Source organism: Somniosus microcephalus, unplaced genomic scaffold (assembly GCF_052327205.1).
Source record: "Somniosus microcephalus isolate GS21.2 unplaced genomic scaffold, FLI_Smic_1.0 unresolved_chr1, whole genome shotgun sequence".
In the NCBI taxonomy this organism is placed as follows: Eukaryota; Metazoa; Chordata; class Chondrichthyes; order Squaliformes; family Somniosidae; genus Somniosus; species Somniosus microcephalus.
Window position 1 is genome coordinate 155,429,268 of NW_028225179.1, and position 23,972 is coordinate 155,453,239.

General features: G+C 49.0%; 1 protein-coding gene across 1 annotated transcript in view; it reads left to right on the forward strand.

Annotated features, from left to right (window-relative positions):
* LOC147096288 (zinc-binding protein A33-like) overlaps positions 1-23,972 on the forward strand; it is a 329,518-nt gene that overhangs the window by 25,028 nt on the left and 280,518 nt on the right. The gene's annotated exons all lie outside the window — the stretch shown is intronic.

Here is a 23,972-nt window from a genome sequence, read left to right on the forward strand (position 1 = left end):
AGCTGACACTCCAGTGCGATAATGAAGGAATCAGAAGGAAAGAGCTTGCATTTATATAGGTCCTTCATGACCTCGACATCCCAAAACATCACAGCCAATGAATTCTTTTTGAAGTGCAGTCCCTGTTATTTAGAAGTACCATCTTTAGGTTGAGGTGTTAGAGGCCCTGTCTACCTGTTCAACTGGGTGTTAAAGATCACGAGACACTATTCAAATAAGGACAGGCAGTTTACCCATGTCCCGGCCAACATTCCTTCTGCAATCAGTTGATGGATCTGGAGGAGTTGGGCAATGGAACATGCACTTATTTACTGTACGTTGACCTTTCCCTTTCATCATTGTAAAGACCTCTATCAGGTATTTGTAGGATAGAGTGTACCGGTAGGATTTAGTAAACATTATGAAGATTCGATAACCATTTTTATATAACTATAGTATGTGAAATTGTATGTTAAAAACCGATATAGCCTGTATAATATGGCGAATGGCTGAGACCAAAGCAGGATGGGAAATTATGCCAACCTGACTAAAAACCTCTGTTTTAAATTACTAAAGTAATGGAATGTGGTGCGGAATAAACACAGAGACTGTCGGAGACTTAGAATTCGGTAATGTTATGGAAAAGCGATAAGAGCTGGAGAAAAGAGAGAGGATTGGAGACATCCTTCATTTTAGAAACTGCAGAATAGACAAACTGTTTAGAAAACACCTCAAGGATGTTGTGTAAAGTGAAACTCTTAGATCAGGGTATTTTGTTATACACAGAAAGAGGCCGAGTGGGTTAATGAGGTCAGAAGATAATTGGTGAGGAGAGGAGGGACATTTACTAGGTGTCAGAGAGCTAATTACTGCCATGTAGGCAAAATGGGACAAGAAGGGTATAAAAATGCAGATATTGAACACCGAAAGCAGCGCGAAGCCAGAGGAGGAAGAAGAAGCTTCAGTCAACAGAACACAGCAAGAGAGTAAAGAGACGACACCACAGTCACTCGGAGGAATGCCAGGGTTCGATGAACAGACTGTGACTATCTCCTTGTTCAGTATTACATCTTTGTGCTGGATATTTAATGATTAATAAACCTGTTTTACTGATACACAATATACCTGGACCCAGAGTGCTTTGTGTAGTCACGGAGAAATTATTCTAAAGAGCTTTTAAAAGTGACATCATCCCTCAGTCTTCTCTTATCTAGAGAAAAGAGCCCCAGCCTGGCTGCTCTCCAGTGACTCCTCCCGCTGGACGTGGCCATCAGGTGAGGACACAACTGAGCTCAGCTCTGCTGTTCCTGAGACTGGAGTTAGTGCCTTCAGGAGAAGAAGCGAGGAAATTGAGGTTTGAGGGACTTCTACAAAGAGAGCCACATTATAAAAAGGCGATTGGCTGTGCTGGTGCTCAGCTCACTGTGCCACGGTGCTCGCTGCACTCCACACATGGTGATCTCCCAGTCTGAGCTGTGCTGCCCCATAAGCTGGAGTGAAATCTCTTTTACAGCCCTCAGTGCATTGAGAAATATTGTGGTTTCCAACTTATTTTTTTCATGAGTAAGCTCTGTCACTCTAGTGTGGCAAATTTAGTTGCTCCCTTTTCGCCCGCCCCTCCAGTGCCACACATCTGTTCCCAGCTGATGGGGCTCACTGGCAAACTGTTCCTACCGGATATAAAACACAAAGTGCCGGCAGTGCATGGCAGACCAGTCAGTATCTGTAACGAGAAAAGAGCCGATTGATGGTTTGAATGTGAATCTTTTCATCAGAACTCGTGATGAGGCGTTATACACCTGAAACACCTTTTCCAATTCAGGTTTATTGTATTGGTAGATTCTGTTTTTTATATTATTGTTCACACCATGTCTCTGCTAATACGGAAATGTAACCTGCTTCGAGCAGATACAGAAGAAGAGAGAACCTTTGTTTCATGTCTTCACCTCCCTGCCTGTGCTGGGACACGTCTTGGCTCTGATGTGAGCTCCCTGTTTCTGCTGGGATGCTGATTGCCTCTGCTGTGTGCTTCATGCATCTGCTGGAATACACCCTGGTTCTGCTGGGAAACCCCATGCCGCTGTGTGATTGATGCTCCTTTCCTCTCTTCTTTACCTGCCTCTGTTGGCCTGAGTAAGATCCGGATCTCAATGTGTGGCCAACAACAGTGCCCGTGAACTTTCTTCCACTACATCCACGGGTATCTTGCTCCTGACAGACCAGTAAGCAGCGCCTGAACTTCCTGCTTTACAGTTTTTGTCTGGCAACATTTTTGTTCTTTTCGTTCGCTTTGTTTGTATTGTTAGATTAATGAATGTAATAAACATGGCGAGACTGCTCTGAAAACCACGTGATCGCTGGTTGGATGCAAATTCATTACGAAAAGAAAAATCAATGAACGAATTCTGGGGATAAAATTGGTTTTGGGCGGTAGTTCAAAATGTCCAGCTAAGTCCAGAATGAGGTGTGAACTGCAGGAATAAACACAGGAAATGCTGGAAATACTCAGCAGGTCAGGCAGCATGTGTAGGGAGAGAAACCGAGTTTCAGGTCGATGAGCCTTGGTCAGAACTGCAGGAAGCCGGTGAGCTCGCTGCCTGTAATGTGGCTCCACAGCCGGAAGGTGGCGCTCCATGGCCGTGTCTCCGGTGGATTCCCGCGGTCCGGCTCACTCGAGCTGCTTTCCCACCGCGGCCATTGGCCACACTTCCCCAAGGCCCGCCAGCTTCACTCGCTCTCAGAAGGAACCGCATGAAAGTTCCGTCAATGACCAATTCCTGAGTCTGTTCCGCGACCCGTCTGCGTGCGATTCACAGGCTGAAACAGAAGAGCCCGTGTCCAGTGACAATGACCTGGTCATTGGCTGGAGAGCCTGTCACTCAGTGAGGGGGCGGGTCTCTCCCGGGGGAAGTGGATTGGCCGGAGAGCCTGTCACTCAGTGAGGGGGGTGGGTCTCTCCCGGGGGAAGCGGATTGGCCGGAGAGCCTGTCACTCAGTGAGTGGGTGGGTATCTCCCGGGGGAAGTGGATTGGCCGGAGAGCCTGTCACTCAGTGAGGGGGCGGGTCTCTCCCGGGGGAAGCAGATTGGCCGGAGAGCCTGTCACTCAGTGAGGGGGCGGGTCTCTCCCAGGGGAACCGGATTGGCCGGAGAAAATGAACACAATCCTACATTCTCTGAAGCCGAAGAAAACCACTTTTCAAGATTTTGAGTTTAAGCAGCAAGAGAGCGTCTGTGAAATGAAGGTGAATTCTCAGTGGGCCGTTGCGGGCTGCGCCTGTACGGGTAGCGTGTGATGCACCCCATGCCCGGATAACAGAACTCATAGAATCATAGAAAGTTACAGCACGGAAGGAGGGCATTCGGCCCATCGTGTCCGCGCCGGCCAACAAAGAGCTATCCAGCCTAATCCCACTCCCCAGCTCTTGGTCCGTAGCCCTGCAGGTTAGAGCATCCCAAGTGCACATCCAAGTACTTTTTAAATGTGGTTAACGTTCCTGCCTCTACCACCCTTTCAGGCAGTGAGTTCCAGACCCCCAAAACCCTCTGGGTGAAGAAATTTCCCCTCAAATCCCCTCTAAACCTTCCACCAATTACTTTAAATCTGTGCCCCCTGGTTTTTGACCCCTCTGCTGAGGGAAATAGGTCCTTTCTATCCACTTTCTCTATGCCCCTCATAATTTTATACACCTCAATAAGGTCTCCCCTCAACCTCCTCTGTTCCAAAGAAAACAACCCCAGCCTATCCAATCTTTCCTCATAGCTAAAATTCTCTATTCCCGGCAACATCCTTGTAAATCTCCTCTGTACCCTCTCTAGTGCAATCACATCTTTCCTGTAATGTGGTGACCAGAACTGCACGCAGTACTCTAGCTGAGGCCTAACTAGTGTTCTATACAGTTGAAGCATAACCCCCCTGCTCTTGTATTCTATGCCATGGCTAATAAAGGCAAGCATTCCGTATGGCTTCTTAACCACCTTATCTACTTGGCCTGCTACCTTCAAGGATCTGTGGACATCAAAGGTCCCTTTGTTCCTCTACACTACTCAGTGTCCTACCATTTAATGTGTATTCCCTTTCCTTGTTAGCCCTCCCCAAATACATTACCTCACACTTCTCCGGATTGAATTCCATTTGTCACTGTTCTACCCACCTGACCAATTTATTGATATCTTTCTGCAGTCTACAGCTTCCTTCTTCAGTATCAACCACACAGCCGATTTTAATATCATCTGCAAACTTCTTAATCATACCCCCTAGATTCAAGTCTAGATCGTTGATATATACCACAAAAAGCAAGGGACCTAGTACTGAGCCCTGCGGAACCCCACTGGAAACAGCCTTCCAGTCACAAAAACACCCATCAACCATTACCCTCTGCTTCCTGCCTCCGAGCCAGTTTTGAATCCAACTTGACACTTTGCGGCGGCGGACCTGGGAGGAGCGAGGCGGCGGCGGAGCGACTAAAAAACTGAGGTGGCAGCAGCAGGTAGGCCCCACAGCGGCGGTGGACCTGAGTGGAGCGAGGCGGCAGTGGAGCAACTACAAAACCGAGGCGGCAGCAGCAGGTAGGCCCCACAGCGGTGGCGGACCTGGGTGGAGCGAGGCGGCGGTGGAGCGACTACAAAACCGAGGCGCAGACCAGGTAGGCCCCACAGCGGCGGCGGACCTGGGTGGAGCAAGGCAGCGGTGGAGCGACTACAAAACCGAGGCGGCAGACCAGGTAGGCCCCAAAGCGGCGGTGGACCTGGGTGGAGCGAGGCGGCGGCAGAGCGACTACAAAACTGAGGCGGCAGACCAGGTAGGCCCCACAGCGGCGGTGGACCTGGGTGGAGCGAGGCAGCGGCGGAGCGACTGCAAAACCGAGGCGGCAGACCAGGTAGGCCCCACAGCGGCGGCGGACCTGGGTGGAGCGAGACGGCGGCGGAGCGACTGCAAAACCGAGGTGACAGACCAGGTAGGTTTACCAATCTCAGAGCGGGAGAGAGAGAAGTAAAAAGTAATCAAAGTGTGATGTCACCAGAAACAGAGAAACATAGAAACATAGAAATATAGAAGATAGGAGCAGGAGTAGGCCATTCGGCCCTTCGAGCCTGCTCCGCCATTCAATGAGATCATGGCTGATCATCCAAATTCAGTACCCTGTCCCTGCCTTCTCCCCATATCCCTTTAGCCTTAAGAACTGGCCTCCACCGCCCTCTGTGGCAGAAAATTCCACAGGTTCACCACTCTCTGGGTGAAGAAATTCCTCCTCATTTCAGTCCTAAATGGCTTACCCCTTAGACTATGACACCTAGTTCTGGACTCCCCGGCCATCAGAAACATCCTTCCTGCATCTAGTCTGTCCAGACCTGACAGAATTTTATAGGTTTCGATGAGATCCCCTCTCAATCTTCTAAACTCCAGCGAGTATAAGCCCAATCGACACAATCTCTCCTCATACGTCATTCCTGCCATCCCAGGTATCAGCCTGGTGAATCTTCGCTGCACTCCTTCCATGGCAAGAATGTCCTTCCTCAGATAAGGCGACCAAAACTGCACACAATACTCAAGGTGCGGTCTCACCAAGGCCCTGTACAACTGTAGCAAGACATCCTTGTTCCTGTACTCGAACCCTCTTGCTACGAAGGCCAACATACCATTTCCCTTCTTAACTGCCTGCTGCACCTGCATGCTTACCTTCAGTGACTGGTGCACAAGGACACCCAGGTCTCTTTGCACTTCCCCTTCTCCCAATCTATTGCCATTCAAATAATAATCTGCCTTCCTGTTTTTGCCACCAAAGTGGATAACCTCACATTTATCCACATTATAGTGCATTTGCCATGTTTCTGCCCAATCACCCAACCTGTCCAAATCGTACTGGAGTTTCACGACATCCTCCTCACGGCTTACCCTCCCACCCAGCTTTGTGTCATCTGCAAATTTGGAGATGTTACATATATTAATGATCTGGGCGAGGGAATTGGATCTTTGAATGTTTGCCATTGCCTATCCACTGTCCTGGTGGTAGCAGGACAGTTAGATAAGGTGGTTAAGAAGGCATATGGGATACTTTCCTTTATTAGCCAAGGCATATAATGTAAGAGCAGGAAGGTTATGCTTGAACTGTATAAAACAATAAAATAAAAACAGAAAATGCTGGGAGTATTCAGGCTCTGTGGAGAGAGAGACAGAGTTAACGTTTCAGTTCTGGTCACCAGATTACAGGAAGGATGTGATTGCACTACAGAGGGGACAGAGGAGATTTACCAGGATGTTGCCCGGACTGGAGAATTTTAACTTTGAGGAATGATTGGATAGAACATAAGAACATAAGAAATAGGAGCAGGAGTAGGCCATTCGGCCCTTCGAGCCTGCTCTGCCATTCAATGAGATCATGGCTGATCTTCTGCCTCAACTCCATTCACTGGCCCTATCGCCATATCGCTTGATGCCCTTACTAGTCAGAAATCTATCGACTTCTGTTTTGAATATACCCAATGACTGAGCCTCCACAGCTCTCTGGGGTAGAGAATTCCAAAGATTCACCACCCTCTGTGTGAAGAAATTTCTTCTCATCTCAGTCCTGAATGGCCTACCCTTTATCCTGAGGCTGTGGCCCCTGGTTCTAGGCTCCCCAGCTAAGGGAAACATTCTCCCAGCATCCACCCCATCCATCCCTGCAATGATTTTGTATGCTTTAATGAGATCCCCTCTCATTCTTCTGAATTCAAGAGAATACAGACCTAGTTTACTCAATCTCTTCTCATACGACAGTCCCGCCATCCCAGGAATCAATCTCGTGAACCTTGGTTGCACTCCCTCTATGGCAAGTATATCCTTCCATAGGTAAGGAGACCAAAATTGTACACAGTACTCCAGGTGTGGTCTCACCAAGGCCCTATATAATCGGAGTAAGACTTCTTTACTCCTGTACTCAAATCCTCTTGTAATGAAGGCCAGCATACCATTTGCCTTCCTAATGGCTTGCTGCATCTTCACATTCACTTTCAGTGACTCATGTACAAGGACACCCAGGTTCCTTTGAGCATCTGCATTCCCCAATCTTTCACCATTTAGGAAATACTCTGCCTTTCTGTTTTTTCTACCAAAGTGGATAACTTCACATTTATCCACATTATATTCCATCTGCCATGTTCTTGCCCACTCACTGAGCCTGTTGAGATTCACTTGAAGTCTTTCCACATCCTCTTCACAACTGACACTGCCACCTAGCTTTGTATCATCAGCAAATTTGGAAATGTTACTTTTAGTCCCCTCATCCAAATCATTGATGTAGATTGTGAATAGCTGGGGCCCAAGCACCGATCCTTGCGGTACCCCACTAGTCACAGCCTGCCATCCTGAAAAAGACCCCTTTATCCTGCTCTTTGTTTTCTGTCTGTTAACCAATTCTCAATCCATGCTAGTATATTACCCCGAATTCCATGTGCCCTAATTTTGTTCACCAACCTCTTGTGTGGGACATTATCGAAGGCCTTCTGAAAATCCAGATACACGTCTACCGGTTCCCCTTTGTCTACTATACTAGTTACATCCTCAAAGAACTCCAATAGGTTTGTCAAACAGGATTTCCCTTTCATAAATCCATGTTGACTCATTCCAATCTTACTATTAGTTTCTAAGTGCCCAGTTATTGCATCCTTTATAATAGATTCCAGCATTTTCCCAACTACTGATGTGAGGCTAACAGGTCTGTAGTTCCCCGTTTTCCCTCTCCCTCCTTTCTTAAATAGCGGGGTTACATTTGCTATCCTCCAATCTGCAGGAACCGTTCCAGAATCTATAGAATTTTGGAAATCCAGTGTGGAGCGCCGCCCCTTTCGAGCCGCCGCTTCCCAGTTTCTTCAGCCGGTTCCACCGAGTCCAACTCGGGACAAAGGACAGGAGCCAGGCTCCCAGCATGGCCCGCGGCCCCGGGGAGCATACGCACTCTCAGCGGGGTAATCAGGGCATTCGATAGAGTAGTTTCTGGGGCGCGGGGAATTGTGGGTGCTGCGGCCGCCATTAATCAGCGGCTGTCAGGAAGAGTTTTATTGCAGGCTGACGAAAGGGAGGTCTCTGGCCGCCTCCATAGGTCTTTTTGTTCCTTCAGTTTGAACTGGAGTGGAGATGGAGGAGAAGCTGCTGGGTTTAACCCCCAGTACTTCTGAGCCCAGGAGCACCCAACAATTTCCAATGTGAGTCTGTCAAGGGAGGTGGATTCTGGGGGAGATTAGGTTGCTAAACAGTCTCTGTCCCTACAATAGGTTGGGGTTGTTTTCTTTGGAACAGAGGAGGCTGAGGGGAGACTTGATTGAGGTGTATAAAATTATGAGGGGCCTAGATAGAGTGGATAGGAATGACCTATTTCCCCTACCAGAGGTCAATAACCAGGGGTCCTAGACTTAAAGTAATTGGTCGAACGATTAGATGGGCGTTGATGAGAACTTCTTTCACCCAGTGGGTGGTGGGGGTCTGGAACTCACTGCCTCAAAGGGTGGTAGAGGCAGAAACCTTCAACAGATTTTAAAAGTACTAGCATATGCACTTGAAGTGCCGTAACCTACAAGGCTACGGAGCAAGATATGGAAAGTGTGATTAGACTGGATAGCTCTTTTCAGCCGGCACAGATACGATGGGTCGAAAGGCCTCCTAAATTTCTATGATTCTATTAAAATAGAAACATAGAAGATAGGAGCAGGAGTAGGCCATTCGGCCCCTCGAGCCTGTTGCACCATTTAATGAGATCATGGCTGATCATCCAAATTCAGTACCCTGTCCCTGCTTTCCCCCCATATCCCTTGATCCCTTTAGCCTTTAGAAATTTATCTAACTCCTTCTTGAATATAGAGTCATAGAGTCATAGAGTCATAGAGTAATACAGCACGGATAGAGGCCCTTCGGCCCATCGTGTCCATGCCGGCCATCAAGCCCTGTCTAATCTAATCCCATATTCCAGCATTTGGCCCGTAGCCTTGTATGCTATGGCATTTCAAATGCTCATCCAAATGCTTCTTAAATGTTGTGAGGGTTTCTGCCTCCACAACCCTTTCAGGCAGTGAGTTCCAGACTCCAACCACCCTCTGGGTGAAAAAGTTCTTTCTCAAATCCCCTCTAAACCTCCCGCCCTTTACCTTGAATCTATGCCCCCTAGTTATTGACCCCTCTACTAAGGGGAAAAGCTCCTCAGCATCCATCCTATCTATGCCCCTCACAATTTTGTACACCTCAATCATGTCCCCCCTCAGCCTCCTCTGCTCCAAGGAAAACAAACCCAATCTGCCCAGTCTCTCTTCATAGCTGAAGCGCTCCAGCCCTGGTAACATCCTGGTGAACCTCCTCTGCACCCTCTCTAACGCGATCACATCTTTCCTGTAGTGTGGCGACCAGAACTGCACACAGTATTCCAGCTGTGGCCTAACCAGTGTTTTATACAGCTCCATCATAACCTCCTTGCTCTTATATTCTATGCCTCGGCTAATGAAGGCAAGTATCCCATATGCCTTTTTTACCACCTTATCCACCTGTTCCGCCGCCTTCAGGGATCTGTGTACCTGCACACCCAGATCCCTCTGACCCTCCGTCTTGCCTAGGGTCTTTCCCTTCATTGTGTATTCCCTTGCCTTGTTAGACCCCCCAAAATGCATCACCTCGCACTTTTCCGGGTTAAATTCCATTTGCCACTGTTCCGCCCATCTGACCAACCCATCTATATCGTTCTGCAGACTGAGGCTACCCTCCTCGCTATTTACCACCCTACCAATTTTAGTATCATCCGCGAATTTACTGATCATACCCTTTACATTCATATCCAAGTCATTAATGTAGACCACAAACAGCAAGGGACCCAGCACCGATCCCTGTGGTACCCCACTGGCCACAGGTTTCCAGTCACAAAAACAACCTTCGACCATCACCCTCTGCCTTCTGCCACTAAGCCAGTTTTGTATCCAATGTGCCAAGGCACCCTGGATTCCATGGGCTCTTACCTTCTTGACCAGTCTCCTGTGCGGGACTTTATCGAAGGCCTTACTGAAATCCATGTATACCACATCCACTGCGTTACCCTCATCCACACACCTAGTCACCCCCTCAAAAAATTCAATCAAATTAGTCAGACATGATCTTCCCTTGACAAAGCCATGTTGACTATCCCTGATTAATCCTTGCCTCTCCAAGTGGAGACAAATTTTGTCCCTCAGGATTTTTTCCAGTAATTTTCCTACCACTGATGTTAGGCTCACTGGCCTGTAGTTCCCCGGTTTTTCCCTACTACCCTTCTTGAATAATGGTACGACATTAGCGGTTCTCCAGTCCTCTGGCACATCCCCTGTGACCAGAGAGGTCCTGAATATATGTGTTAGAGCCCCCGCAATCTCCTCCTTTGCCTCACACAGCAGCCTGGGGTACATTTCATCCGGGCCTGGGGATTTATCCATTTTTAGGCCAGCTAAAACCGCCAATACCTCCTCCCTCTCGATGTTAATATGTTCGAGCATATCACAGTCCCCCCGCCCTATTTCTATGTCTACATCGTCCTTCTCCATAGTGAAAACAGATGCAAAAAATTCATTTAGAACCCCTCCTACATCTTCCGGCTCCACACACAGATTGCCACTTTTGTCCCTAATGGGCCCTATTTTTTCCCTAGTTATCCTTTTACCCTTAATATACTTATAAAACATCTTCGGATTTTCCTTTATTTTGCTCGCCAGTGTTATTTCATGGCCCCTCCTTGATCTCCTAATTTCTTTTTTAAGTATCCCCCTGCACTTTTTGTACTCCTCTAGGGCTTCCTCCGTCTTTAGCCTTTTGTATCTACCAAAAGCCCTCCTTTTTTTCCTAATCCATTCCCGTATATCCCCTGACATCCACGGATCCCTGTGGTTTTTGGAACCACTCTTGACATTTATGGGAACATGTTGCCCTTGTATGATCTCAATCTCCCTTCTGAAAGCCTCCCATTGCTCCGATGCGGATTTTCCTACAAGTAGCTGATCCCAGTCCATTTTGGCCAGATCCTGCCTTATCCTATTAAAATCGGCCTTCCCCCAATTTAGAACCTTTATTTCCGGCCCATCCCTGTCCTTTTCCATGACCACCTTAAATCTTACCATATTATGGTCACTATCACCAAAGTGCTCACCTACTAGCACTTTTTCCACTTGGCCGGCCACATTCCCTAGAATTAGGTCCAGTACCGCCCCCTCTCTTGTAGGACTTTCTACATGCTGGCTCAAAAAGCTCTCCTGGATGCACTTTAAGAATTCTACACCCTCTGAGCCTTTCACACTTTGACTATCCCAGTTAATATTGGGGAAGTTGAAATCCCCCATTATTATTACCCTATTATTTGCACATTTCTCTGAGATTTGCCTACATATCTGTTCCTCTATTTCCCCCTGACTGTTTGGAGGCCTATAGTACACTCCCAGCAAAGTGCTTGCCCCCTTTTTGTTTTTAAGCTCCACCCATATGGCCTCATTAGAGGACCCTGCTAATATATCATCCCTCCTTACTGCAGTAATTGACTCCTTAATTAATATTGCGACACCCCCTCCTCTTATACCTCCCCCTCTGTCTCGCCTGAAGATTCTGTACCCCGGAATATTGAGCTGCCAGTCTTGCCCCTCCCTCAACCATGTCTCCGTGATAGCAACAATATCATACTCCCATGTGTTTATCAACACCTTCAGTTCATCCACCTTATTTGCAAGACTCCTTGCATTAAAATAGATGCCATCCAGCCTTGCCCTTATATATTTGCCCTGTCTACCAAGCTGACTTGTTTTTTCCTCCATAATTGGCAGCACATCCCCCCCTATTTCAGCTTCCCTCTGTATCCCATCCCCCTGCCAAGTTAGTTTAAACCCCCCCCGACAGTGCTAGCAAACCTCCCCGCAAGGATATTTGTCCCGCTCTGGTTCAGGTGCAACCCGTCCGACTTGTACAAGTCCCACCTTTCCCAGAAGCAGGCCCAGTGATCCAGGAAAGTAAAACCCTCCCCCCTACACCAACTCTTTAGCCACGCATTCATCTGCTCTATCCTCCCATTCCTATACTTACTAGCACGTGGCACTGGGAGTAATCCAGAGATTACACCCTTTGAGGTCCTGCCCTTTAATCTGTTACCTAGCTCCCTAAATTCTTGATGCAGGACCTCATCCCTCTTTTTAACTATGTCGTTGGTACCAATGTGGACCACGACCACTGGCTGTTCACCCTCCCCCTCCAGAATGCCCTGCAGCCGCTCAGTGACATCCTTGACCCTATATATTTAATGAATTGGCCTCAACTGCATCCTGTGGTAGAGAATTCCACAGGTTCACCACTCTCTGGGTGAAGAAATTCCTCCTCATCTTTGTCCTAAATGGCTTACCCCTTATCATTAGACTGTGACCCCTGGTTCTGGACTCCCCCGCCATCGGGAACATCCTTCCTGCATCTAGTTTGTCTAGTCCTGTTAGAATTTTATAAGTTTCAATGAGATCCCCTCTCATTCTTCTAAACTCCAGCGAGTCATTCCTGCCATCCCACATATCAGCCTGGTGAATCTTCGCTGCACTCCCTCCATGGCAAGAACATCCTTCCTCAGATAAGGCGACCAAAACTGCACACAATTCTCAAGGTGTGGTCTCACCAAGGCCCTGTACAAATCACAGAATCACAGAAACACCACAGGGCAGATAGAGGCCATTTCGGCCCATCGAGCCTGCACCGACACATATCCCACCCAATCCCCGTAACCCCTACACCAACACATATCCCACCCTATCCCCGTAACCCCACGTATTTAATCCCCCTAACACTAAGGGTCAATTTTTTTATCATAGCCAATCAACCTAACCCGCACATCTTTGGTCCTTGCTCCTGTACTCGAATCCTCTCGCTATGAAGGCCAACTTACCATTTGCCTTCTTAACCTCTTGCTGCACCTGCAAGCTTACCTTCAGCGACTGGTGCACAAGGACACCCAGGTCTCGTTGCACTTCCCCTTTTCCCAATCTATTGCCATTTAGATAATGATCTGTCTTCCTGTTTTTGCCACCAACGTGGATAACCTTGCATTTATCCACATTATACTGCATCTGCCATGCATCTGCCCTATCACCCGACCTGTCCAAACCATACTGGAGTTTCTCGGCATCCTACTCACAGCACACATGCCCACCCAGCTTTCTGTCATCTGCAAACTTGGAGATATTACATCTAGTTCCTTCGTCTAGTTCATTAATATATATTGTGAATAGCTGGGGTCCTAGGACCGATCCCTGCGGTACCCCACTAGTCACTGCCTGCCACTCGGAAAAAGACCCGTTTATTCCAACTCTTTGCTTCCTGTCTGCCAACCAGTTCTCTATCCAAGTCAGTACTTTACCCCCAATCCCATGTGCTTTAACTTTGCACGCCAATCTCTTATGCGGGACCTTCTTGAAAGCCTTCTGAAAGTCCAAATACACCACATCCACTGGTTCTCCCTTATCTATTCTACCATTTACATACTCAAAACATTCCAGTAGATTAGTCAAGCATGATTTACCTTTTGTAAATCCATGTTGACTTTGTCCGATCCTGTCACTGCTTTCCAAGTGCTCTGCTATTACATCTTTTATAATGGACTCTAGCAATTTCCCCACTACCGATGTCAGGCTTACCGGTCTATATTTCCCCATTTTCTCTCTACCACCTTTTTTAAATAGTGGGGTTACATTAGCTACCCTCCAATCCATGGGATCTATTCCAGAGTCTATAGAATTTTGGAAGAGGACCAGCAATGCATCTACTATTTCTAGGGCCACTTCCTTAAGTACCCTAGGATGTAGATTATCAGGCCCTGGGGATTTATTGGCCTTCAATGCCGTCAATTTCCATAACACCATTTCCCTACAAATACTGATTTCATTCAATTCCTCCCTCTCGTTAGACACTATGTTCCCCGACATCTCTGGAAGGTTATTTGTGTCCTCCTTTGTGAAGACAGGACCAAAGTATGTATTTAATTTGTCTGCCATTTCTTTGTTCCCCATTATAAATTCCCCTGATCCTGACTGCAAGGGACCTACGCTTGACTTCACCAATCTTTTTCTCTTCACATATTTATAGAAGCTTTTACAGTCAGTGTTTATGTTCCCTGAAAGCTTACTCTCATATTCTATTTTCCCCCTCTTAATTCATCCCTTTGTCCTCCTTTGCTGAATCCTAAACTGCTCCCAATCCTCAGGTTTGCTGCTTTTTCTGGCCAATTTATATGTCCTCTCCTTGGATTTTATGCTATCCCTAATTTCCCTTGTTACCCACGGTTGAGTCACCTTTTTTGTTTTAATTTTATGCTAAACAGGGATGAACAAATTCTGTAGTTCATCCATGTGATCTTTAAATGTTTGCCATTGCCTATCCACTGTCAACCCATTAAGTAATGTTCCCCAATCCATCCTAGCCAGCATGCGCCTCATACCATCGTAGTTTCCTTTATTTAAATTCAGGACCCTAGTCTCTGAGTCAACTACTTCACTTTCCATCTTAATGAAGAATTCTATCATATTATGATCACTCCTCCCCAAGGGGCCTCGCACAACAAGATTGCTAATTAATCTTTTCTCATTACATAATACCCAGTCTAACATGGCCTGATCTCTAGTTGGTTCTTCGACATATTGGTCCAGGAAACCATCCCGTATACACTCTAGGAATTCCTCCTCCACATTATTGTTACCAATTTGGTTAGCCCAATGTATGTGTAGATTAAAGTCAACCATGATAACTGCTGTGCCCTTATTGCACGTGTCTCTAATTTCCCATTTAATGCCATCCCCAACCTCAGCATTACGGTTTGGGGGTCTGTATACAACTCCCACTAACGTTTTCTGCCCCTTGGTATTTCTCAGCTCTACCCATACAGATTCCACACCGTCAGAGCTAATATCCTTCGTTACTATTGTGTTAATCTCTTCTTTAACCAGCAATGCTACCCCACATCCTTTTCCTTTTTGCCTGTCCTTCCTGAATATTGAATACCCCTGGATGTTGAATTTCCAGCCTTGGTCACCCTGAAGCCATTTCTCAGTAATTCCAATTACATCATATCCGTTTACATCTATTTGCACAGCTAATTCATCCACCTTATTACGAATGCTCCTCGCATTAAGGCACAAAGCCTTCAGGCTTGTTTTTTTCACACTCATAGTCCTTTTAGAATTATTATTTACTGTAGCTGTTTGATTTACACCCTTAATTTCTCTGCATTCCACTTTTGCTTTTCTACTTCCTGTCTTTTGTTTCTACCCTTGCTTCCCTTTCCTCTGTCTCCCTGCATAGGTTCCCAACCCCCTGCCATTTTAGTTTAAACCCTCCCCAACAGCACTAGCAAACACTCCCCCTAGGACATTGGTCCCGATCCTGCCCAGTTGCAAACTGTACAGTTTGTACTGGTCCCACCTCCCCCAGAACCGGTTCCAATGTCCCAGGAATTTGAATTGCTCCCCCTTGCACCATTCTTCTAGCTACGTATTCATCTGAAATATCCTTCTATTTCTACTCTGACTAGCACGTGGCACTGGTAGCAATCCTGAGATTACTACCTTCGAGGTTCTATTTTTTAATTTACCTGCTAACTCCCTATATTCAGCTTTTAGGACCTAATCCCGTTTTTTTACCTATATGCACCATGACAACTGGCTGTTCACCCTCCCCTTCCAAAATATTCTGCAGCCACCCCAACACATCCTTGACCCTTGCACCAGGGAGGTAACATACCATCCTGGAGTCTCATTTGCGGCCACAGAAACGCCTATCTATTCCCCTTACAATAGAATCCCCTATCACTATAGCTCTCGCACTCTTTTTCCTCCCGTCCTGTGCAGCAGAACCACCCCTGGTGCCAGGAAGTTGGCTGCTGCTGCCTTCCCCCTATTCTTCTATGATGTGGGATACAGGGCACTGGAGCTTCTTCTTCCTTTCTCCCGTATGGGAGTAGAATAGCAAATCAGATGTCAATATCTCAGTCAGATATCCAGGCCAAAGCTTCTGGTGTAACAGCGGATATCTTGTAGGCTGCCTGTGAATTTCCTCTGCGGGCAGCACTCAATGATGTGCTCCAGGGTCTGATTAGGAGCTCCACAGTCACATGATGGGGATGTTTTAATCATTCATCTATGGAGAAGCTGGCAGCATCGACCATGAGCGGTTCTGGGGCGGTGGATGGTTGTCCACTGTTTGTGAGGAAGGTTTGATCTTTGGAGCTAAGGCGGGTAAATGGAGTTGAGGTGCAGATCAGCCCCGATCTCATTGAAAGGTGGAAAAAATCTCCAGGGGCTGAATGGCCCACTCCTGTTCCCACAACTCGCTCAGTCTGTGAATGGGCAGAGGGGCTGCCCTTCAGGTGAGATGTTAATCCAAGGCCGCGTCTGCCTCAAGTGGGTGATTCAGATCCCGCGGCAAAGAGGAGCCGGGGAGTTCTCCCGGTGTCCGGGCCAACATTCCTCCCTCAACCAGCGCCGCCAAAGAGAGATTAACTGGTCATTCATCTCATTGGCCCTCTGTGGGATCTTGCTGTGTGTAAAATGACTGCTGCATTTTCCTCGCTAGCCACGGCTACTGCACTTGCGAGTAACGCATTGCGGGTGCAGTGAGTTTCTGGGCTGGGTTGAGACGCTGTTTGATCGCAAGTCTTTCATTGTTACAAAGTGCACCGCCAGCACCTGCTGGCAGGATATCAGTGCTGCAGGAAAGAATTCCCCATTAAAAACGGCCCAAGAAGTGGTGACTGTCTCTGAAGGTTCACAAGGACAGTGATGCCCCTGGAGGGGGAGGGGGAGGGGGAAGGCCCCCATTGGCTCAGAGGATAAATGCCTCCAGGATTTAATGTCCTTCGGGTATATAACAGCCTTGGAGTTGATGGTGTTAGTGGAGGGTTTTGTATGGTTGCTGTGGAAGTTGACCCTGTGATTGTGGTTAATGGCGTAGAAATTGGACCTGGTTGTCCCGGTTTATGGGGGTAAAATGGTCGCAGTGAGGGACAGATTTGGGGACCAAAGTCCGACACCCAATTGGCTCGTGCTATTTTCGGTCCTCAGATTTCTCCCCAGTGTCCAGGTCAATATTTCATTGAACCAGTGAATGATACAGCACAGGAGGAGGTCACTCGGCCCTTCGTGCCTGTGCCGGCTCTTTGAAAGAGCGAAACAATTAATCCCACTCCACTGCCCTTTCCCCACAGCCCATACTGTTCCCTTCAGGTATTTATCCAATTCCCTTTTGAGGGCGACCATTGAATCTGTATCCACCACCCTATCAGGCAGTGCATTCCAAACACTGACCTCTCCCGTAAATAGGTTGTTCCTCATCTCGCCTCTGGTTCTTTTGCCAATGGAAACCGTTTCTCGTTATTTACTCTATCAAAACCCTTCATGATTTTGACCACCTCTATGAAACCTCCCCTTAACCTTCTCTGCTCTAAGGAGAACAACCTCAGCTTCTCCAGTCTCTCCCTGTAACTGAAGTCCCGCATCCCTGGTACCATTCTGGTAAATCTCTTCCTAAAGTGTGGTTCCCAGAATTAACATAGAAACATAGAAGATAGGAGCAGTAGTAGGCCATTCGGTCCTTCGAGCCTGCTCCACCATTCAATGAGATCATGGCTGATCATCCAAATTCAGTACCCGGTCCCTGCCTTCTCCCCATATCCCTTGATCCCTTTAGCCTTAAGAAATATATCCAACTCTTTTTTGAATATATTTAATGAACTGGCCTCCACCGCCCTCTGTGGCAGAGAATTCCACAGGTTCACCACTCTCTGGGTGAAGAAATTCCTCCTCATTTCAGTCCTAAATGGCTTACCCCTTATCCTTAGACTGTGACCCCTGGTTCTGGACTCCCCGGCCATCATAAACATCCTTCCTGCATCTAGTCTGTCCAGGCCTGACAGAATTTTATAAGTTTCAATGAGATCCCCTCTCAATCTTCTAAACTCCAGTGAGTATAAGCCCAATCGACACAATCTCTCCTCATACGTCATTCCTGCCATCCCAGGTATCAGCCTGGTGAATCTTCGCGGCACTCCTTCCATGGCAAGAACGTCCTTCCTCAGGTAAGACGACCAAAACTGCACACAGTACTCAAGGTGCGGTTTCACCAAGGCCCTGTACAACTGTACCAAGACATCCTTGTTCCTGTACTCGAACCCTCTTGCTACGAAGGCCAACATACCATTTGCCTCTTAACCGCCTGCTGCACCTGCATGCTTACCTTCAGCGACTGGTGCACAAGAACACCCAGGTCTCTTTGCGCTTCCCCTTCTCCCAATCTATTGCCATTCAAATAATAATCTGCCTTCCTGTTTTTGCCACCAAAGTGGATAACCTCACATTTATCCACATTACAGTGCATTTGCCACGTTTCTGCCCAATCACCCAATCTGTCCAGATCGTACTGGAATTTCACGACATCCTCCTCACAGCTTACCCTCCCACCCAGCTTTGTGTCGTCTGCAAATTTGGAGATATTACATCCAATTCCCTCGTCCAGATCATTAATATATATTGTGAATAGCTGGGGTCCTAGGACCGATCCTTGCGGTACCCCACTAGTCACTGCCTGCCACTCGGAAAATGACCCGTTTATTCCAACTCTTTGCTTTCTGTCCGCCAACCAGTTCTCTATCCAAGTCAATACCTTGCCCCCAATCCCATGTGCCTTAATTTTGCACGCTAACCTCTTATGTGGGACCTTATCGAAAGCAAAAGCCTTCTGAAAGTCCAAATACACATCCACTGGTTCTCCCTTATCTATTTTACCAGTTACATCCTCAAAAAATTCCAGTAGATTAGTCAAGCATGATTTACCTTTTGTAAATCCATGTTGACTTTGTCCGATCCTGTCACTGCTTTCCAAGTGCTCTGCTATTACATCTTTTATAATAGACTCCAGCATTTTCCCCACTACTGATGTCAGGCTATAATTCCCCGCATTTTCTCAACCACCTTTTTTGAATAGTGGGGTAACATTAGCTACCCTCCAATCCACGGGTATCTATACTCCAGCTGGGGCCGAACCAGTGATTTAGGAAGGTTCAGCATAACTTCCCTGCTATTGTAATCTATGACTCTGTTTATAAAGCTCAGGATACTGTATATTATTTAGCAGCCATCTCACCTTGTCCTGCCACCTTCAAAGATTTCTGTACAAACACCCCCAGGTCTCTCTCTTCCTGCACCCCCTTTAAAATTGGACCATTTATTTTATATTGCCTCTCCCCATTCTTCCTACCGAAATGCATCATTTCACACTATGTTGAATTGCATCTGCCATGTGTCTGCCCATTTCTGTCCATACCCTCCTGAAGTCTATTACTATCCTCCTCACCGTTTACTACAATTCCGAGTGTTTTGTCATCTGCAAACTTTGAAATGTTGCCCTTTATACCCAAGTGAAATGGAGTTAAGATGCAGATCAACCAATATCTCATTGAATGACGGCAGAGGCTCGAGGGGCTGAATGGTGTACTCCTGTTCCTGTGTCAGCCTAGAAACTAAGTGTAAGGAGGTGATGAGCTCTGGAAAACCCCGAGCCCTGGGATGCTAAGACCCATCTCTGCACCTCCACTGTCTCTCTGCTTCAGATAGTGTGTCTCACCAGCAATCCAGCCTGGACCCTCCCTGGTCTGTGTGTCTCAGTAAACACACCAAGCAGCGCTCGGCAATTCTGACACCACCTTCTGATTTAGACACAGACTCTGCAGACAGATGAAGCAGATACTTTTATTTCTGTGTGCAGGGTACAAGGAGACAGCACTTTACAATTTATCAAACACTTTCAATATTTGGTTACAATGATATACTTTGTTTCCTATTAAACTCTGCAGGATGCAACATTTAAAGCCCGTTCATCAAACTCTGAAACACAGTTGCAATTTTAGAATATGAGGTTGATCAGAATGTGAAAGACAGACAGACTTGCATTTATATAGCGCCTTTCACAGCCTCAGGTTTGCCAAACCGCTTTACAGCCAATGAAGTACTTTTGAAGTGTAGTCACTGTTGTAATGTGGGAAACACGACACAGTTCTTGCACAGCAAGCTCCCACAGACAGCAATCTGATTTTGTTTTACTAATGCTGGTTGAGGGATAAATAAAACACTGATATACAACATGGGTTCAGCCCCAGCTGGAGCATTGGGTCCAATTCTGGGCTCCATCACTCCGGTTACACCAGGCAGGGGCTCTTAAAATCAGCCCGATCAGCCCGGGATGGGAATTGTAAGGATCCAGAGTCTGGAGCAAGGTGCAAATAAAACAAACAACACGTTCATGCTTCTGGGGTGTAATTAAGCCCCGAATCGCTGTGTTTTTAATAAATGCCGCTTTTATTGTGCAGTTTAATAACAGCGCTGGGCAGCAGAGGTGTTGCACTAATTCATCTCAAACACCGCCATGTAGCGCCACCTTCCGCCTGTGGAGCAACATTACAGGCAGGAAGGTCACCGGGTTCCTGCAGCTCACAGCTCATTCCACCCAGTCAGTTCCTCTCTACAATTCACCATCCATTTGTTTCTTCTCTCCCCCACTTCTATTCCCCAGCCCCACACAGGCCCTTGCTGATCTTTCAGTTCCCAGTTCCGATGCAGGGTGTATTCCCGGAATGTTAACCTGTCTTCTCTCTCCACAGGTGATGACCTTGTCCACTCTCTATTCTAAACACTCCACACGCTTGAATGTTCTGATCATTTCCATCCCCTGGGTTTTCCCATGTTTCAGACACTCCCTCCTGTTCCCTTTTGATTTCACTTCTATCTGGTGCCCCTTTTACTTTTTCCTTCCCTCGGGTATTATTTAATTTGCCGTGTCTCGGATGGTCCCTTTGTCATGTCCTTCCCACTGGTGTTCTATCTCACCCTAGTTCCTCTCCCCTGCCCCTCTTTACCTTTAACTTCCCAGCTGGAGTCTGTGGTTCCCTTGGTGTATTTCTGCCCGTGTTTTAATTCTCCTCTGTCTCTGGGCCCCGATGATTCTCGATGTTCTTGAGGTTTTTATTTAATTTTACAGGAGTCTCTGGAGCAGTTGCCACGAGTTTGTTCCCCTGCACCGATTAAACAAACAAATCTCACCAACAAGACATTGTCACTCGGTTGTAGCCGCCCTGACCTCAGGTGACATTTGGACCATCCGCACCACCTGTGACTGAGACCGACGCCCATCAGTTTGCAGCTGGCAGGAGGCAGGGTGAAATTATGGGATGGACCTGTTAGTGACCTTTAACCCCGCAGATTGTCAGCGGGGCGGAGTTTTTCCCGCCGTCATTCGATCCCGGATTGAAGATGGGAAAGATTCTCTCAGTGAAAGTGTGGGTGAAAGTGTGGAGATGGGACATGTTGTCCGCATTGTAAAATGACACCTGTCCACCCTCATAGTCCAGGTACACCCCGATCTTCCGGGGCTTCAAACTCGGGGTGAGGCGGGTCTGTGAGGGGGAGGTGTCGGCTAAATAGTTACTTCCGAGATCCAGCCATGCCAGCCATTTGGCAAAAAGGCCCCATCCTGGTGTCAGCCGCACAATCCAGTATCCGAGATCCAGCCATGCCAGCCATTTGGCAAAAAGGCCCCATCCTGGTGTCAGCCGCACAGTCCAGTATCCGGCCTCGGGTCTCGGGTTGATTCTCCCTTTCCTCCCGGCAGACTCTCGGGCCACTCCCACAAGCCACTCAGGCTTGTTCCCCACCTCCAGCTCCCAGTAATGTCTCCCTGATGTGAATCCCTCCGATCCCAGGACACAGAGCCAGTAATCAAACCTCTCCGGAGTGTCAGGGAGCGCCTGCCATTTGTCTCCGAGTCCCACACTGGTCCGGTCCTCAGACAGGATTAGCCGGGGATTCGCTGTGTTCGGATCCAGAGTCAGAGAGGCTGGAGCTGGGGGAAAGTTAAAATAACACAGTCAGTGATTTAGTTTCTTGCTGTGATTTATTCAAACTCTTTCCTTTTTAAAGTGACCACTCGGGCTCTGGGTTGTGTTCAGGGAATCTGCTGTCACTCCAGATTTATGACCTAATGGTCGATTTACATTGATTTCCCCCAACTCAGCGCCCGAAGATAAAGACCCGAGAACCACTGGAGACAGCGGGGGGATGGGGAAAGAGAGGGGGAGGGGGAGAGAGAGAACGGGGGGATGAGGAAAGAAAGGGGGAGGGGGAGAGAGAGAACAGGGGGATTGGGGGATGGGGAGAGGGCATGGGGGCAGGGGGAGGGGAGAGGACGAGGAGAGAGGGCGAGGGGGGAGAGAGCCGGAAGGGGAGGGGAGAGAGCCGGAGGGGAGAGAGAGAGGGGGAGCAGAGAGAGAGGGGGAGGGGTGGGGAGAGAGAGGGGGTGTGACAGCGGGAAGGGAGAGAAAGTGGAGGGGGAGGAGAGGAGAGGGGAGAGAGAGGGAGAGGGGAAAGAGATGGGGAGGAGGGGAGGGGAGAGAGAGGGGGGTGGGGAGAGAGGGGGTGTGACAGCGGGAAGGGAGAGTGGAGGGGAGGGGAGAGAGAGGGGGAGGAGAGGGGGAGGGGAGAGAGGAGAGAAGGGGAGAGAGATGGGGAGGAGAAGAGGGGAGAGAGCGGGGGGGGAGAGAGTGGGAGGGGGAGGAGGTGAGGGAGGGGAGGAGAGAGGGGGAGGAGGAGGGGAGAGAGGGGGAGCGGAGTGGAGAGGGGAGGCGGGGAGGGGGAAGAGGGAAAGGGGAGGGGAGTGAGAGGAGAAGGGGTAGTTGAGAGAGTGCGGGATGGGGAGTCGAGAGAGAGTGGGAGAGGGGAGCAAGGGGGGGTGAGGCGAGAGAGGGTGAGGGGAGATTTGAGTGGAGGTGGGGGGAGGGTTGAGTGGGGGAGGTGGAGGGGAGTGAGAGGGGAAGGAGGAGGGGAGAGAAGGGGACGGGTGGGGGAAGATGGGGAAAGGGGGAGAGGACAAAGAGGTGGAGGGGGGTGGGAGAGAGGGGCAGAGACGAAGGAGGGGGATGGGAGAGAGAGAGCGGGTGTGGGTGGGAGAGAGAGAGCTGGGGATGTGGAGGGGGAGGGGTGGGGAGAGAGAAGGGGTGTGACAGCGGGAAGGGAGAGAGAAAGGGGGAGGGGAGAAAGAGGGGGAGGGGAGACAGAGGGGGAAGGGAGACAGAGTGGGGCAGGGGAGGGGAGTGAGAGGGCAGGAGGAGGGGAGCAGAGAAAAGAGGGGTAGGAGAGGGGATAGAGAGGGGTATGGGGAGGGGAGAAAGAGGGACAAAGGAGGGGTGAAAGGGGAGGGGAGAGAGGGGGTAGTGGAGTAAGAGGGGCAGGGGAGATGTGGGGGGAGATGGGCAAAAGAGATGGGGGGATTGGAGGGGGTGAGAGGAGAGGTATGGGTAGGGGAGAGAGGCAGAGGGGAGAGAGGGGTAGTGGAGAGGGAGTGGAGAGGGTGTGGGAGGGGAGAGGGAGGGGGAGGGGAGAGGAAAGCGAGGAGAGAGGGAAGGGGAGAGAGAGGGGGAGGGGAGTGAGAGCGGGAGGGGAGGGGGTGGGGAGGGAGAGAAAGCGGGAGGAGGAGGGGAGAGAGCGGGAGGGGATGAGGAGAGAGCGGGAGGGGAGATAGAGTGGGAGGGGGAGGGGAGAGAGCGGGGAGACGGGGCGGGGAGAGAGTGCTGGAGGGTAGGGGTGATGAGCGGTACGGGAAGGAGAGAGAGTGGGAAGGCGAGGGGAGGGAGAGCGGGAGGGAAGAGAGAGGGGGAGGGGAGTGAGAGCGGGAGGGGAGGGGGTGGGGAGAGTGTGGGGAGGGAGAGAGAGCGGGAGGAGGAGGGGAGAGAGCGGGAGGGGGGAGAAAGAGAGGGGAGGGAGAGCGGGAGGGGAGGGAGAGCGGAAGGAGGAGGGGAGAGATGGGGAGGGGAGTGGTGATACAGCGGGAGGGGGACGGGAGAGAGAGGGAAGGGGAGGGGAGAGAGCGGGATGGGGAGAGGAGAGAGAGTGGTGAAAGAGTGGGGCAGGGGAGGGGAGAGTGAGCGGGAGGCAGAGGGGAGAGAGTGGGAGAGGG